The sequence below is a fragment of the Sinocyclocheilus rhinocerous genome, unplaced genomic scaffold, assembly GCF_001515625.1.
Source record: "Sinocyclocheilus rhinocerous isolate Xijiao unplaced genomic scaffold, SAMN03320098_v1.1 scaffold2515, whole genome shotgun sequence".
NCBI classification, from domain to species: Eukaryota; Metazoa; Chordata; class Actinopteri; order Cypriniformes; family Cyprinidae; genus Sinocyclocheilus; species Sinocyclocheilus rhinocerous.
Window position 1 is genome coordinate 51721 of NW_015637115.1, and position 6766 is coordinate 58486.

General features: G+C 39.2%; 1 pseudogene; it reads right to left on the bottom strand.

The window, feature by feature from the left end:
• Positions 1–6766, bottom strand: part of LOC107748438 (laforin-like) — a 31206-nt pseudogene that overhangs the window by 19288 nt on the left and 5152 nt on the right.

Here is a 6766-nt window from a genome sequence, read left to right on the forward strand (position 1 = left end):
ACATCATCCTCCAGCGGCTGTCTCTCGCCCGCCGCCGATGAGCGCGAGAAGGAAAGCCCCTCTCTAAACTCATCGGCCAGGTCCACCTGCGATCCCCACGAGCTCATTCCCTTCCGTGCCTCAGCAGCGGCGGGTCCTGAATCGCGGGAAGCAGATGGCTGCCCCTCTTTTCTCGAAAAGAGAGACAAATGAGAGCGGAGCTTTTTCCTTAGAAAAAACGCTCGCAGTGCACGCTGATTGCCCCCTCGGAGACATCGCGTGTGTGCTCTTTGCCCAAACAAACAACGCATAGATCGTGTGTGTCATCAGATGTTAAACAACGTCAACACGGATGCACACATCCTTAAATGCTTTGCTAGTGCTCGCCATAATGAGATAAATAGAGATCGCTCTTACCACAGAAATGCACGCTTCAAACAAAACAGTCAATGAAGACGAAGAAGAGGATGATGTGTGCTCCCGGCGCCTATTTATACTATAGTCGCACCAGTAGTGACGTCATGGCTGTCGCCGGCCAACAAGTTGGTGTTTTTTCAATGTATGCTTCAGACACGGGTCACGACGAGGCGTTCCCCCATAGCGACCCCTAGAGGACGCAGTTCGAAGTTCCCATGAAAGGGAACTGGGTTTCTGAAGTGTATCTCTGAGCATAATAGGATAGCGGTAGCTTAGTGTCTTGTGTTCTGGGCTGGTAATCCTTCATATAAAGCGATTCATATTAAGGTCTGTTATCAGCATTGGGCCCTTGATCATGACACTTCACTTCAGGTTGCTCTATATCAGGGTGTTCAGTCCTGCTCCTGGAGGGCTACCTTCCTGCCAAGGTAAGCTCTAGCCCTAATTAAACACACCTGAAGCAGCTAATTAAGGTCAAGAGGATCACTGGAAAGCTCCAAGCAGGTGTGTTGGAGCTGAACTCTGCAGGATGTTGGCCCTCCAGGAGCAGGACTGAACACTCCTGGGGCAAGTTCAAGCTCAAACCGGTGTGCACCATTTTGCTACGGTTTCCGGTTTGAACGACATGTTTCCTGGAAACGGTGTGCAACGGTGTGCAACGGGGTTTGAGATGCGTTTTCTCTTGTTTGGTGGGTGTGTCAAACATGTCAGCCCAATCAGCAGCAACATGTATGTAAACCACGCGGTATTAAAGAGACAGCTTGCAACTCTTGCGTCATCAAAACAGAGTGTTCAACACACCACCGTTTCCGTTTAAAAAACGTTTTGCACCGTTTTTGTCGGGGCTGAACGCAGCCCTGGTCTATGGAGACTGGCAGTAGTTCTGAATGCTGATTGGTCAATGCAGCATTCCAGACAACTGTGGTCACCATTAATTTTCATTGTATGTAAAAGAGCAGCTTGAACATTCTGCTAAACATCTTTTTTTGTTACACAGAAGAAAGTCTTATGGTTTTCATTTTTAGGCAAACAACCCATACGCTCAACCATAGAAGTGTGTGATACCCGGTGTTCACTAGAGCCATGTGACACTGACACTATAAGAGCTTAACTCTACCCATTAAAACTAAAGGTGTGGTCAAATTTACCATTGCTCTGTGAAATTTCATGGGTGAAATCCAGTCTTTCCAAAAGGAATCAGCATGATCAGGAGTTCCCCATGCAGATTTTGCTCATGTTAAAGGAATAGTTTATCAAAAAAATTTAAATTTGCTTGAAATTTAGTCACCCCCAGGCCATCCAACATATAGATGAGTTTGTTTCTTCATCACAACAGATTTGTGGAAATGTAGCATTGCATCACTTGCTCAGCAATGGCTCCTCTGAATGGGTGCCGTCAGAATGAGAGTCCAAACAGCTGATAAAAACATCACAATAATCCACAAGTAAAATTCATTCACACATACTGAAAGAAGTGGATGGCTTGCTGTTCCGCTATGCTGAAGTAGAAGTTGGTGGTGTGTTTCATCTCATCTGTGTGGCCCGTTTCTTCGATCAAGTGACCAATTGGATGGCAGTATACCCTGTCCACGAGGTTACTGTCATCATACACACAGTGCCGGTCATGATGTGGCCCATTGCCTATAAACACAAAAAAATCAAACACTTCTCAATTATCAATCATTCACACAAACATCTCAATCATTTACACATGGGTCAATGACAAACTAGAATAAATGATACAATGAAAAGGGAATTCTTGTAAAAATCTAGTTTTTAGTTGTAGTAGGTTATAGTAGTTATAGTAGGGTAGACTGAGTAGATTTGGGACATGTGTACAGATGAAACATCTTAAATAACTTGCGTGCACAGGAACCCCGAGCCATGATTTTTGCTCCACACATGCATATTAGAGCTCTCTTTGATTGTGAATAGCTTATTATCCTTTTATGATTGTTGAACTTAACATATATCATTGCAAACATTACTCTGTGCTCTAAAAATAGACATATTGTATGACATCGTGCCATGCAAGATCTTTGCATAATCTAGAGAAAACAAAGAATGTCAGTGGGGTACGGTTGAGACGCAGGGTATCAACTGTACCTGGATTGGTGTCCTATTGAGTCACATGCGGTTTTGTTGTACAGTGTTATGATAATAGGTTAAAGTCCCATTTACACAAATGCTACGCAAATTATGATAAAAATTATATTTGTGATATTTCAACTGTTATTAATGGACATATTTTCTAACATGAATGTTAAAAGGATAACATAGCATTTTGTGAAATATACAAGGTGGTAAAGTGGGTACAGTTGATACACCCTTTATAGGTCACTATGTTCACCCAACTTTGGGTCAAATATGGACTAACCCAACTTTTGGGTTAAAAATTTAATGTACAAATTTAACCCAACGGTTGGGTTAGTCCATATTTGACCTAAAGTTGGATTGAACCAACCCAGCATTTTCTAGAGTGTATGCATTTACAGTTAAATCATAGAAAATAAAATGCATATTCAAAGGCTGTGTGTGTGTGTGTCACGGTGCGGTACAGAAAACACACCGTGTAAACAGGGGTCTGGGTCCAAATGCAGGTTTATTTGACTGCAGGGGAAAATAAAGTCAAAACCAAAACCAGTAAATGCTAACCTTATGGGAACATTTTTAGGTCCCCATGAGGAGACAAGCTTATAAATCATACAGAATGATTGAAAATGTAAAAATACAGAAAGTTTCGAGTGATGGGTAGGTTTAGGGGTAGGGTTATAGAATATACAGGTATGTACGGGGATAAAATATACTGTCTGTGCAGTATAAAACCCACTACGCTTATGGAATGTCCCTATAATGTTAGAAATACCTGTGTGTGTGCGTGTGCGTGTGCGTGCGTGTGTGTGTGTTTGCATGTGTTAGGCAATGTAGTCAGTGAGTGGACTTTGTCTTTTTACTTTTTTGAGTTTACTGTTTACATTTGTACTGTTTGCCATATCATTTCCAGTGTTAAATATTGTGTTGCTATTTTGTTTAACTGAATCTGAATTAAATAAAGCGAATAAATAAATCTGAATTTTAAAAAATGCACAACTGTAATTTATTATATTTGCAATAAATGGTTAGCCAGCTTTAGAGCATTAAGAATGGGTGTCTCAACTGTACCATGGTACTGTTTGAACTGTGCACTATATGGGTACAGTTGAGACCAAAATGCACCTTATGTTTATGAGCTAATTGTGGAAAATATAAACTACTTATGGCTATTATCAATTTATGATATTTTAGTGCATAAGAAAAATCACTTCATTTCAGCATCTAGTTTTTGTGTAGTGATGAAAAAAGCAGAAAGTGTCTCTACTGTACTCACTCTACCTATATATTTTCTGAATGTATGTAACCGGTAGGATGTTTTAGAAAGGAACATTTAAAAGATAAAAAAGAATCACGGAGAATAAATAAATTATGAATCATTAATTGCTATTGTGTGAATAATATGTAATCATGTAATCAATAAAAAAGTAACTGTAGACTGATTAACAAGTATTTTAATAAGTAATGTAATCTAATCACAAGTACTTAATTTTTGGAATCTGATTAGATAATCCAGATTACATGTAATCAGTTACTACCCAGCTCTGTTCGTTCATTAACCAACTCTTCATTACCACATTCAATGTTATGGAAAAGAACCATCACAGAAATTCACAAATGTATAAATTGTAAGAAATAAAATCTATAAAGTTCACATAAAATTTAAGACCACAAAACATTACATAACTGTAAGAGTAAATAAACAAACTATGTGCTTGTTTGTAAGGAAGGTTGGGAATTATTAACTAATTTCTGTATCCATTGCTGCTTTTACATGACAAAAGTACGAACGACCCGAACCCAAAGACTTGGGAGATTAACTAATCATTTCTGTTTCCTGCGAGTGCCAATATACAGCCATATCTCACGGCTACGAGTGTAATACTGCGTTTATACAACAGTTCGATGGCACAAGTGTGTAAATACATAAGAAAAAAAAAACCCTCTTTTGTGCAGAACTACTTCCTTCCGCCATGGATTCAAATCTGAAATTGTGCATTTAAATCTCAAATCTGATATTGCTCATATATACACTACTGTATTTTTGTCTGAAAACAGACAGTGATCTGTGGCAACTGTGGCAAAGTCTCCAAGACACCTGAAGAATCCTAACAGCAAAGCTACAGTACTGTGAAAAGTTTTAGACACTTGTGTAAAAATGCTGTAAAATGCAGGTGCTTTCAAAAATAACGTAATAAATAAAACTACATTTCGTGATACAAAAACAGTATTATTTTTAAAATTATAGTGTATTTGGGTGTCCACCATGACACTTGCAGTGAGAAATACCGCAAGCGGAGTGATTCAAACGGTGAGACGGTTGGAGTTCTGTTATCACTAGAATATCGCACTCCTCTCAGCCAATCAGATTCCAGGACCAGAAAGCACTGTTGTATAAATATACAGTATAGATAGATAGATAGATAGATAGATATTATGTACTGTACAGTACTGATTATGGTTTGGCAGACTAATGTTTGTCAAATATTAAAATCTTTTAAAAATAAACTGCTCAAAGAGATCTCAGGATCTCAGGACGGTTATAGTCTACCACCTTGACATTTTTAATTTTAAGCCCCACAAAAACACAAAGTACAACGTTTATTTCATTTGTGATAAAATAGATGTATTCATTCAGTTTCATTATGAATAGCATTTTAATGTATTTTTGGTGGACATTAAATAAATTCAATGTTTGAATAAATGAATAATTGAGTTACATTTGCACTAATGTTAAATGCAAGAAATGCTCTCATTCAAACTTAATGACACATTTATTTCATGCTTCAAAGTTTCAGGGTCTCTTGGATGAAGTTTTGAAATACACATTATTGTCCCTTTCTCAGAAAAACTGCTTTTTTAAGTAAGCCTTTTATTTCTGAAGGGGAAGGTCAATAGCCAATTAAATCACTGAGTGTTTTTCAGACTCTGCGGGTCAACTGGTGCTGACCTCTGAGAGTTCACATTTAAAAGCTCAATAGAATTTCTGTCATTAATTCAGCAACTTCCTGTAATGGCTATAATTCTGCTTGATTTTGATGGTCAAGTCATAAGCTTGATTCATAATATAATAATCATTCAAATGAGTCTTTGCATTGATAAAACTGTAGCGCATTGCTGCCTCAGTTCTACATGTAATGCACTATAATGAGGGGTTTCTGAAATAGTATTCATCCCAAACTCACATTCATCCTGAAAGTACGTGGGGGGTTTGTTATTTTTCCGACATTTATCATCCCACCCCACTGCTGTCGCCCTTTGCACTGCTGGGCTGATGAGAATCTCACAGCTGCAGCCCACACAACAAACAAGCTCCTCACGCTATCTCATATAGCATGAACAAAACCTATGCCATTACTATTCTCATGCTTACAGTCTCAGCTTAAGCCACAAACATACAATGCACACTGTATACATCATTCAGTATGCAGATGATGGAGTTTAAAGGGATAGTTCACCCAAAAATGAAAATGTGATGTTTATCTGCTTACCCCCAGGGCATCCAAGATGTAGGTGACTTTGTTTCTTCAGCAGAACACAAACAAAGGTTTTTAACTCGAACCGTTGCAGTCTGTCAATCATATAATGGCAGTCAATAGGCTCCACGGCTTTGAGAGTAAAAAAACCATACACAGACAAAACCAAATTAAACCCTGCGGCTCGTGACGATACACTGAGGTCTTAAGACCCGAAACGATTGGTCTGTGCAAGAAACTGAACAGTATTTATATAATTTTTTACCTCTGATCCACCGCAATGTCTGAGCACGTTCACAACATCCGGCGCGTGACGCGTATACGTGCTCTGGCACATAGATATATATAAGTAGATGCCTCATTAGTGACTGTTTCTATGGGCCGCGATACGTTCCAAAATGGCGGACACGGCAACGTGTCTGGAGCGGTTGAATAGGGCATCTATACATATCTATGATAGTAGACGCATGTGCGGAAGCGATCTGTCGCGTGTATACATCACTCATTATTTACACAGTACAGAGAGACTGCGGACGTGTTCACTGGCACTGCGATGATCTAAAGATATTTAGAAGTACAGGTCATCACAATGGAAAACGATTTTGATATTTCATCAGACAACGTGGAATTTTTTGCCCGACCGTATTTATTTGACGTTACGCGCCGGATGTTGAGAACGCGCTCAGGACAGTTGGACATTGCGGTGGATCAGAGGTGGAAAATGATATAAATACTGTTCAGTTTCTTGCACAGATCGATCGATTCGTGTCTTAAGACCTCAATGTATAGTCCCACGCCGCAGG